This window comes from Carcharodon carcharias, chromosome 7, assembly GCF_017639515.1.
Source record: "Carcharodon carcharias isolate sCarCar2 chromosome 7, sCarCar2.pri, whole genome shotgun sequence".
NCBI classification, from domain to species: domain Eukaryota; kingdom Metazoa; phylum Chordata; class Chondrichthyes; order Lamniformes; family Lamnidae; genus Carcharodon; species Carcharodon carcharias.
In genome coordinates this window covers 103504477-103515271 of record NC_054473.1, presented here as the reverse complement: position 1 = coordinate 103515271, position 10795 = coordinate 103504477, and the positions used below count along the sequence as shown (strand labels likewise).

At 41.9% G+C, this 10795-nt stretch overlaps 1 long non-coding RNA gene across 2 annotated transcripts; it reads right to left on the bottom strand.

Moving 5' to 3' along the window:
* Window positions 1-408: 408 nt before the first annotated feature.
* LOC121279677 lies at window positions 409-10168 on the bottom strand. Of its 2 annotated transcripts, XR_005943470.1 has the most exons (4): window positions 10126-10168; window positions 9375-9544; window positions 9099-9169; window positions 409-1598 (listed from the first exon to the last, which is right to left on the bottom strand). It is a non-coding gene; the product is annotated as an uncharacterized LOC121279677 (long non-coding RNA). The 2 variants fall into 2 exon arrangements; XR_005943469.1 differs by lacking the exon at window positions 10126-10168 and having other exon boundaries at window positions 9375-10084.
* Window positions 10169-10795: the final 627 nt, after the last annotated feature.

The following is a 10795-nucleotide window of genomic DNA, read 5'->3' as shown; positions in this document are numbered from 1 at the left end:
ACACTTGGGGTTCACTTGCCCCTCCCTCATTCCCCAGCACCATATCCAGTAATGCCTCCTTCTGAGTTACACCACTGGTCAAGAACGTTCTCCTGAACACATTTCAGAAATTCCTTCCACCTTCTTACCTTCAACTCTAAAATTATTCCAATTGATATTTGGGGAATTAAAGTCCCTCAATGTCATCAATTTATATTTTTTGCACTCTGATTTCCCTGCAGATTGCACCACTACCTGTCTTGCTCTTACTATTTGGAGACCTATGAAATATCCTCAGCAGTTTTGCTTCTGAACTGGCACTAAATGGATTCTGTCTTTGCCTTTTGGGCTTATAATATTTGGAGGTTTCAGTTAATGCTAAGTTCTGGAACTCGTTCTGGACATAGTGAGTGACAGGAACCTCAGACCAGGTGTTAAACTTCTGACAGCCAGTTGGCAAAGGAGACAACCAGTAGTCATCTTTACTCTGTTTTACATTTATTTGCAAAGCAAAAAATTACAACTGCATAGCCTCTAACTCTACAAAACAACTGCAGAGTCAATAAGTATGTCAATAAGTATCTCATTATATGTACTCAAGTAATCATCCAGTGAATGCCCTCCACCTGTATATCTGTAACATTAATTTATAAAATTAACACCAGGGCTATGTTTGTACTGGGGACAGTCACTGCAGGAAAGGAATCGATTCGAAATATCTAAATGATTACATCCCACGGAGAAAGCAACTTAGAGAATAATTCATGCAGGAGATTCCAGTTACATTACTTTTCAACATGAATTCACTGTTGCTGGACCAAGTCACTGTCCTGGGCACACAATGAGGGCTATGGTGATTTCTGACCGGTGTGAATTCGTTGATGTCTAGTCAAGCAGCCAGAGGTATAAAAGTGCTTTCCACAAACTCTACATTCGAACGGTTTCCCTCCAGTGTGAGTTTGATAATGCCGTGTTAACTGACCATATGCATAAAACCGTCTTTTACATGCAGTACACTCGAACGGTTTCTCTCCAGTGTGAAATCGCTGATGCTGAATCAAGTTACTGGATTTGCTAAAATGCTTTTTTCACACTGAACATTCAAAGGGTTTCTCAACCGTGTGAGTTCGCTGATGATGTGTTAAGTTAGCGGATTGTCCAAACCTTTTCTTACACACTGTGCACTCAAATGGCTTCTCCCCAGTGTGAGTTCGCTGATGTGTTTTCAGATCATGAGATGTGCAAAACCGCTTCTTACACTCTGTACATTCAAATGGTTTCTGTCCTGTGTGATATCGTTGATGTATTGTTAAGTAACCAGCTTTATTAAATCGCTTTTTACATAGTGTGCATTCAAACGGTTTCTCACCTGTGTGAACTAGCAGATGCATTTTTAAAAGATAAGGCCACTTGAAGCTTTTCCCACAGATAAAACAGCGAAAACCTTCCCTGTTCAGAGGGACAGTCTCCAGCTGACTGGGTCCATGACTCTCAGCTAATCCAAGTCCAGGCATCTCTGTTGATCCAGGCTAAATCATTTATGAACATTTCTGTTCCTTTCACTATTTCCATTTTGGCTCTTAGTCCCAAAGTATCTGAACAATCTCCATCTTGCAAACCTGAACACACAAAACATGGGAAACAGTAATCAGCTTTCTGGTTCTCAGGTACAACAAAACCCCAACACTGTTGGTACCAGGCTCAAACAAGCATCTGCTACAATTACTGGCAATAGCCACTATTGGGGACAATCCAAGGGCTTTACTTACACTACAATTGTAGGGTATGTATGAAGCTGCAGTTATAGTAAAATATGAATCTGGAGTTAGGGTCTACCTGACAGTTAAGGCTCCCGACAGAAGCGAGTCTCATTCAGCTTTGCTTCCAAGTCAATCTGCGTCTTATCAAATTTATATTTCCAAAGCTTGGCGTTGGAAGCTAAAGCATTGATGCTATTTTGCAGCGCGACTGCACCCTGAATGACTGTAACTGTGTAAAATCAGTGCTGACAAATTTGGGCTGGCTTTGAATGTGAACTCACTGGCAGTGGGAACTTCTCAAACTCATTTCAAGTAACAGTGAACAGAGATTGACAACCCATCACATTGAGCTGAATTTAGACTCAGGACCCAAAAGAGAAAACCTAATTGGTACTTTCTCAAAGACTCTGAAAGATACATTCAACTTTCAACCATTGCATTCCACAGGACACATAACATTACCATAAAAATAACATTAAAATTATTCCCGAATCATCAAAAGTAGCTTGTTGTTCCAGATACCATTCCTCCAACAATCACCTATTCCATTAGAGAACCAGAGGACAGATAATATGCGAGAGGTCATAACAGGGCACTTAGAAAATCATAACATGATTGCGCAGAGTCAACATGAATTTATGAAGTGAAAACCTGTTTTTCTGCGGTTGCAACTAGCAGCATAGATAAAGGGGAAACAGTGGATGAAGTAAGACCATAAGACGTAGGGGCAGAAGTAGGTCATTCAGCCCATCAAGTCTGCTCCGCTATTCAATGAGATCATGGCTGATATGATCATCCTCAACTCCAATCCACAGATTGACTACCCACTGAGTGAAGAAATTCCTCCTCATCTCTGTTTTAAGTGGGTGCCACCTTACTCTTAGATTTTGCCCTCTGGTCCCACAAGGGGAAACAACCTCATGGCATCTACCCTGTCAAGCCCCTCAAGAATCTTATATGTTTCAATAAGGTCACCTCTCATTCTTCTAAATTCCAAAGAGTACAAGCCCAACCTACTCAACCTCTCCTCATGAGAAAATCCCTCCATACTTGGGATTAACTTAGTGAACCTTCTCTAGACTGCCTCCAATGCCAGCATATCTTTCCTTAGATAAGGGGACCAAAACTGTTCACAGTATTCCAGGTATGGTCTAACTTGTGCCTTGTCTAGTTTTAGCAAGACTTTCCTAGTTTTATACTCTATTCCTTTGAAATAAAGGCCAGCATTCCATTTGCCTTACTAGTACCTGCTGAATTTGTATGCTAACTTTCTGGGTTCATGCACAAGGACCCCCAAAACCCTCTGTGCTGCAGCTTTCTCCATTTAAATAATATTCAGCTCCTCTATTCTTCCTGCCAAAGTGCTTAACCTCACACTTTCCCACATATTCCAGCCGCCACATTTTTGCCCACTCACTTAACCTGTCTAGATTTCTTTAGACTCTTTGTGTCATCCTCACCACTTGCCTTCCCACCTATTTTTGTGTCATCTGCAAACTTGGTGATAGTACATTCACTTCCCTCATCCAAGTCATTAATATATATTGTAAATAATTGTGGCTCCAACACTGATCCCTGTGGCACTCCACTAGTTACAGGATGCCATCCTGAAAATGCCTCCCGTATCCCAACTCTCTGTCTTCTATTAATTAGCCAGCCCTCTTTCCGTGCAAACATACTACCTCCAACACCACGGGCTCTTATCTTATTAAGTAGCCCTAGGCGTGGTACCTTATCGAACGCCATTTGGAAATCCAAATATATTACATTTACTGTTCCCCTTTATCTATCTTGCTTGTTACCTCCTCAAAGAATTCTAGTAAATTTGTCAGGCATGATTTCCCCTTCGTGAAGCCATGCTGACTCTGCTTGATTCTATTATGCATTTCTAAATGCTCTGCTATTGCATCCCTTATAATAGACTCCAACATTTTTCCAATGACAGATGTTAAGCTAACTGGCCTACAGTTACCTGTGTTTTGTCTCACTCCCTTTTTGTTTAAGGGTGTTACATTGGCAGTTTTCCAATCCTCTGGGACTTTTCCAGAATCTAAGGACTCTTGGAAGATTACTACCAGTGCATTCACTATCTCTGCAGCTATTTCCTTTAATATCCTAGGATGCAACCCATCAGGTCCAAATGACTTATGAGCCTTTAGCCCCATTAGTTACCCTAATACAATAACTATCACTGGAGAAAAAGTATTTATTTCCTCCTCTGCTTTTGCCCCATGATTATTTAGTACGTTTGGTATGCTACTAGTGTCTTCCACCATGAAGACTTACGCAAAGTATTTATTCAACTTCTCTGCCATTTCCTGGTTCCCCATTATTATTTCCCCAGCCGCATTCTCTAAGGGGCCTAAATTGACCATGGCCGCTCTCTTCCTTTTTATATATTTAAAGAAGCTTTTACTGTCCATTTTTATATTACTTGCCAGTTTAGCCACAAAGTTTGTTTTCTCCCTCTTTATTATGTTCTTGATCATCTTCTGTTGGTTTTGAAAACTTTCCCAATCCTCTGGCTTACCATTAATCGTTGCCACATTGTATGCTTTTTCTTTCACTTTGATACAATCCTTAACTTCCTTGCTTAAACATGGTTGGTTTATCCCCTTCCTACAATCCTTCTTTGTCACTGGGATATATCTTAGTTGTGAGTCATGAACTATTTTCTTAAAGGTCTGCCGTTGTTCATCAACTGTCTTTTCTGCTAAACTTATTTCCCAGTCTACTGCAACCAACTCTGCCCTCATTTTTTTGTATTTACCCTTATTTAAGTTTAGCACAGATGTTTCCGAACTAAGTTTCCCACTCTCAATCTGTGCTAAATGCCACCATGTTACGGTCATTGTTTCCTAGGGTGTCTTTTATTCTGAGATCATTTATTAACCATATCTCAGTACACATTACCAGATCTAAAATAGCCTGATCCCTGGTTGCATCCACAAAATATTGTTCCAGGAAAGTGTCCCGATTATGCTCTATGAATTCTTGCTCGTGACTACCTCTGCCAATTTGAGTTTCCCGATCTACATGGAGATTAAAGTCACCCATGTTTAATATGCTGCCTTTATTACATGCCTCGTTATTTCCCGATTTATTCTCTGTCCAACAGCATAGCTCATGTTAGGGACCTAAAGACTACTCCCATCAGTGTCTTTTTCCTCTTGTTATTTCTTACCTCCACCCATATGGACTCCACATTTTCCAATCCAAGATCATTTCTTGCTCTTGTACTTATTCCATCTTGTACTAACAAAGCTACACCACCACCCTTTCCTTCTTGCCTGTCTTTTCGAAAAGTCACATACCTCTGAATATTTAGTTCCCAGCTTTGATCTCCTTGTAACCATGTCTCAGTAATAGCTATAAGATCATACTCATTAATCTCTATTTGTACCGTTACTTCATATATTTTGTTCCAAATACTATGTGCATTTAAGTAAAGGGCCATTAATTGTGTCTTTTTACCATTTTTTCCCTCTTTGACCCTATTTTCTGCTTTTTCTTTAATGTTTGTACACTCTGTCCCTTCCTGTCACACTCTGGGTATCATTACCTAAGTAGCTGCCCTGCATTGCCGCCATTCTTTTTGCTTTGTAAGCCTTCTTATCCCTTCTCCAGAATTGGATGGTGCAGAATTTGTAAGGTGCATCCAGGAGGGCTGCCTGAGACAATATGTAGATAGTCCAACTAGGGAAGAGGCAATACTGGACCTGGTATTAGGGAATGAACCCGGCCAGGTGGTCAAAGTTTCAGTAGGGGAGCATTTCGGGAAAAGTGACCATAATTCAGTAAGTTTCAAGGTACTGGTGGATAAGGATAACAGGAGTCCTCGGGTTAAGGTGCTTAATTGGGAGAAAGCTAATTATAACAATATTAGGCAGGAATTGAGGAATCTAGACTGGAGGTGGATGTTTGAGGGCAAATGAACAACTGACACGTGGGGGGGCTTTCAAACATCAGTTGATAAGAATTCAGGACCGGCATGTTCCTGCTAGGATGAAGGATAAGCATGGCAAGTTTCAGGAATGTTGGATAATGAAGGATATTGTGAGATTAGTCAAAAAGAAAAGGGGAGCATTCATAAGGGCTAGAAGGCTGGGAACAGCTGAAGCCCATGGAGAATATAAAGAAAGTAGGAAGAAACTTAAGCAAGGAGTCAGGACAGCTAAAGTGGGTTATGAAAAGTCACTGGCAACCAGGATTAAGGAAAATCCCAAGGCCTTTTATACATATCTAAAAAGCAAGAGGGTAGCCAGGAAAAGGGTAGGCCCACTCAGGCACAGAGGGGGGAATGTGTGTGTGGAGCCAGAAGAAATGGGAGAGATACTAAATGAATACTTCCCATCAGAATTCACCAAAGAGAAGGACTTAGCGATCGATTTGTCTAGGGAAGAATGTGTAGATAGCGTGGATCATGTTGAGACCAAAGAAGAGGTGTTAGGCATCTTAAAGAATATTAAGGTGGATAAGTCCCCAGGGCCAGATGGGATCTACCCCAGAGTACTGAGGGAGGCAAGGGAGGAGATTGCTGGTGAGGTCCCAGAGGACTGGACAATGGCCAATGTTGTTCCATTATTTAAGAAAGGTAGCAGGGATAATCAAGGAAATTACAGGCCGGTAGCCTTACATCAGTGGTAGGGAAATTATTGGAGAAGATTCTTCGTGAAAGGATTTACTACCATTTGGAAGCAAATGGGCGTATTAGTGAGAGGCAGCATGGTTTTGTGAAGGGGAGGTCGTGTCTCACTAACTTGATCGAGTTTTTCGAGGAAGTGACAAAGATGATCGACGATGGAAGGGCAGTGGATGTTACATACATGGATTTCAGTAAGGCCTTTGACAAGGTCACTCATGGCAGACTGGTACAGAAGGTAAAGTCACACGGGATCAGAGGTGAGCTGGCAAGACGGATACAGAATTGGCTTGGTCATAGAAGACAGAGGGTAGCAGTGGAAGGGTGCTTTTCTGAATGGAGAGCTGTGACTAAGGAGTTCCGCAGGGATCAGTGCTGGGACCTTTGCTGTTTGTAGTATACATAATGGATTTGGAGGAAAATGTAACTGGGCTAATTAGTAAGTTTGCAGACGACACTAAGATTGGAGGGATTGCAGATAGTGAAGAGGATTGTCAAAGGATACAACGGGATATAGATCGGTTGGAGACTTGGGCAGAGAAAAGGCAGATGGAGTTTAATCTGGACAAATGTGAGGTAATGCATTTTGGAAGGTCTAATACAGGCAGGAATTATACAGTAAATGGCAGAACCCTTAAGTGATTGACGGGCAGAGGGATCTCGGTGTACAGGTCCACAGGTCACTGAAAGTGGCAACGCAGGTAGATAAGGTAGTCAGGAAGGCATATGGCATGCTTGCCTTCATCGGCAGGGGTATTGAGTATAAAAGCTGGGAAGTCATGCTGCAGCTGTATAGAACCTTGGTTAGGCCACACTTGGAATACTACGTGCAATTCTGGTCACCACAGTTCCAGAAGGATATGGAGGCGTTGGAGAGGGTACAGAGGAGGTTTACCAGGATGCTGCCTGATCTGGAGGTTATTAGCTATGAGGAGAGGTTGGAGAAACTCGGATTGTTCTCACTAGAACGACGGAGATTGAGGGGCGACTTGATAGAAGTTTACAAAATAATGAGTGGCATGGACAGAGTAGATAGTCAGAAATTTTTTCCCAGGGTGAAAGAGTCAATTACTAGGAGACATAGATTAAAGGTGAGAGAAAACTATAGAGGAGATGGGTGGTTTTTTTTATGCAGAGGATAGTGAGTGTCTGGAATTCGCTGCCAGAGGAGGTGGTGGAAGCAGGTTCGATAGTGGTGTTTAAGAGGCAGCTTGACAAATACATGAATAGAATGGGAATAGAGGGATACAGACCCCGCAAGTGCAAAATGTTTTAGTTGTCGGGCAATATCGTCAGCGCAGGCTTGCAGGGCCGAAGGGCCTGTTCCTGTGCTGTACTTTTCTTTGTTCTTTGTTCTAACCCTCCCCTCCTCTAGTTAGTTTAAAGCCCTCTCTACAGCTCTCGTTATTCAATTCGCTAGGACACGAGATGGATTTGGATTTTGAAGAAGTATTTGATAAGGTACCAAAATTTAGTTTAATGCACCAATTTAGGGCTTGTGGGGTCACAGGTAATATATTAGCAAGGACTGGGGATTGTTAATGGACACAAAACAGAAAGTAACAATAAGTAAGTCATTTTCAGATTGGTAGTGATGAAGCGCAAGGATCAATGCTTGGGTGTCAGCTATTTACAATCTGTGCCAAGGACCAAGGTAGTTAAGTTAAACCTGTATAAAACAGGTTTGGCCTCAACTGGAGAATTACATCGAGGTCTGGGCACCACACTTTAGGAAGGATGTGAAGACATTAGACAGGGTTCAAAAAAGATTCACAAGAATATTTCTGGGGATAAGGAACTTTAATTTCTCTAATCTTCCTTTGTAATTGGACTAGTCTCCTTGGAGAAGGGAAGGTTGAGAGGAGATTTGATAGAGTTATTTAAAATCATGAGGGGCGAGGGCAGAGGGAGAAACTGCTCCCATTGGTCAAAGGATTGTGAACCAGAGGGCACAGATTTAAGATAATTGCAAAAAGCAATGACATGAGGAAAAACTTTTCCACACAGCAAATGGTTAGGATCTGGAATACACTGCCTGAGAGTGTGGTGGAAGCAGGATCAATTGTGGCTTTTAATAGGGAATTGGATCATTAATTAAAAATGAAAAAAATTGTAAGGCTATGGGGAAAAGGCAGTAGGTCAATTGTTCCTTCATAGAACCAGTACAGACACATGTCAAATAGCCTCTGTGTTGTAACCATTCTATGATTTGAATGAAGGAACCAAATGTAATGTATTCAAGTTTGCTGGCAGTGCAAAGCTAGGTAGGATATTAAGCTGTGAGGAGGATGCAAAGAGATTGAGTGAAGAACCTGGCAGATGGAATATAATTAATGAAACATGGATTTTTCCAATTTGGTAGAAAAAATAGAAACACAATATTTTTAAAATGTTACTGTTGATTTTCAGAGGGACTTAGGTGTGCTCAGGTAGGCGGAACAAGGCCATATGCTTCTTGGAGAGGGAGAGTCTAAAGCGGGGAAGGGGGGGTGAAGGTGGATAGGGGTAGAGATACACAAATCAATAAAAGTAGCATCACAGGTTAACAAGGCTGTAAAAAAGTCAAACACTGGGGTTAATTTCCAGAGGATAGAATTCCATAGTAGAGATACTCTGTTACACTGTTATGTATTCTGTGCAGAACTTTAGTTAGACCACACTTATTATTGTGGGGAGTTCTGGCCTTCATATTACAAAAAAAAAGTGTAAATACTTACAAGGCTGATACTGAGAGGGCATAACCATCAGGGGGGACTGAACAGGCTCAGGCTCTTTTCTCTACAAGTTCCTTTCCAGGGAGAAAAGAAGAGAAAGTTGGTTAATAGGCTTAGATTTATTAATGGTTTATTAAAGTCAACTCCTGTCACAGCCAGAGGCTGAATTGAGTTAAGATTTGAAATCAACAAGTAAAATATAAAAAAACTGAAAAAGAAAAATATTAAAAGTTCAGATGAAGTAATTTGGAGAGAAGCTCGTGTGGAACACGAACAGACCTGTTTCTGTGTAGAATTCTATGTAGTAAGGGCACTATCCGTTACAGAAACTCCTGAGAGGATTGTTCCAATTATTCCTAATCCGATAGATCCCATTGTATCCCTGGATGAATCAGAAACAGAGCCAGTTCCTATTACTCTATCACAGTACCAGGCGAAAGTCCTCAATGCTGCAAATCAAGGAAATACTTCTGAGTTTAAAAATATAATGGAATTATAACGGGGGGGGAAGTGATTCCGGCAGTAGCAACATTCCACAGCTGTGTTCAGTATCACGTGAAACAGTGTAACACTTTCCTGTTACTACTACTGACTTCGGTCAGAATGCGCATGCGGCCCTCTCACGAGTTCCCCTTCCACTGCGCATGCGGACCCTTCTCCGTTCAAAGTACGCAATTCACATGCAGGCCCACCCACTCCGTTGACAAGGCCTAATGCGCACGCAAAATAAAAACAGCAAATGCTGGAAAAACTCAACAGGTCCAACAGCATCTGTGGAGAGAGAAACAGTTAACATTTAGAGCCCGTATGACTCAGCAGAGTGCGCATTCGGCTATCTCTCTGCTCATGTAAAACACTGCGCACGCGCCATTTCTACTCTGGACACAGAGCCCAATGCGCATGCGGTCCTCCCTCTGGTCCCGCTGCGCCTGCGCCCCTTTCTCCGGTTCTCTGGCCCGCGATTTTAACCCCGAACCTGCCACCACGGGAAAGATTTGTTGATGGTGAAGCGGAAGCCTTTGACTGATACCTAATCCCGGGCTGACAACAACTGAATTCCCATCATCGGACTGGAGCACCCACCTACGTCACCGTTCCCCCAATGCTTGCGTATGACATCAGCCATTGACCTCGCCGCTTGATTGGCTCAATTGTGGCAACGGCGTTTCAGCCAATCAGCATCTGGAATTGGCTTTTTTTGATACAATGGCTTTTGGCTGTTTTCCCTGCAAAAAATATACTTAATTCGTAAAATGTATACATTTTACATAAAAAACAAAGTACAGGTTACGGTGATAAGGCAGGAGATGGCACTAAATTAAAATAATCAGAGAGCCGTTGCAGACACGATGGACCGAATGGCCTCCTACATGATAACAATTCTGTGAAATAGACATTCTATAAAGTGAAAAACATATCAGTCGCTTTGAACCCAGCATGTGGCACTCAGGTGCCTCACCAGAATAGAATGGTTAGAGCAAAGAAGCAGTTCCATTTGGCCCATCGTGTCCAAGCGTGCTGTCTGTAAGAGCAATTCACCGAGTGCCACTCCCCTGCCGTCCCCCTACTTCCCCCTTCAACTTGTATCCACCATACACCCAGGCATTTACATTTATTATATTTGCACTTACATTCCATTTATAATTACAGTACATATTTACAATATTCATTTCATGTCAAACATATAGTTTCAAGGTGTG